This window comes from Belonocnema kinseyi, chromosome 5 (genome assembly GCF_010883055.1).
Source record: "Belonocnema kinseyi isolate 2016_QV_RU_SX_M_011 chromosome 5, B_treatae_v1, whole genome shotgun sequence".
In the NCBI taxonomy this organism is placed as follows: Eukaryota; Metazoa; Arthropoda; class Insecta; order Hymenoptera; family Cynipidae; genus Belonocnema; species Belonocnema kinseyi.
In genome coordinates, this window is record NC_046661.1 from 19428846 (window position 1) to 19429833 (window position 988).

Here is a 988-nt window from a genome sequence, read left to right on the forward strand (position 1 = left end):
AAATTACAATAAACCAATTAAAAATTTTTTAATTTTAAGAATTCTGTGATTTTAATACTATTTTCGAGAAGTTATGATATTTTTAGGAGAAAGGGGGGGGGATTTTCATATCATAAATTCAATCTCAATAAAATACCTTATCCGTAAATTCGGTTGTAAATTTAAGCATTGAACTATTTAGGTTGAAAATCTGACTATTTGCTTGAGAATGGGTTTGATCTTTGCTTACAAAAAATAATTCTTATCATCGGAATGGACTGAGAGTTTGATTGACGAAAGGCATGCGCACGGTAAATGTAAAGGTCAACTTTCAGGCGATGAATGGAGACTCGGCGTTTGGAATGCTAGGAGGAGTGAATTATCTTAAGGTAATAGAATTACAACAAACTATGCACGTAAGAAAAAGAGATATTTTATGTGTGACTGAAATAAAGAAAAAGAAATGCGCAACTAGAAACATAGATATTCGGGATTTAAAGGGCGGATTTAAAATATGCACAGTAAAAAAATGAAGTTAAATTTTTTTGCATGTAAAATTTCCAGCTAATAAAGTTTACATGCTATTTGGCGAAAGTTTACTCTACGATGGAATAAAATCTGTCTTCTGCTACGGCATCCTTAGCAGCAATGGGAAAACGGCAAAGTATGAATGAATTCGAGCTATAAATCGGGACACCAGATTTAAAACAACTAAGAAAAAAGAAAAGTTCGAATTTGTTGCAGCTAAAACTTGCAAACGGTTAAAAATTAAACATATTTCGGCGATAGTTTCACTGAGGTTAGGTGAATAATTCTGATCTCGCCTACAGCGTCTAGATGAAGTGAGAAAATTTCGGTAACACATGTATTATCAGCTACAGAAAATACGAAAAAATAATTCGTTCTTACTTATATATCTCCTCCGAAATCAATTAGATTATTGTTAAGACATTAGAACTTATTTAATACCATTTAGAAAAAAGCGCAAAAAGCAACTGAAAGATGGGAA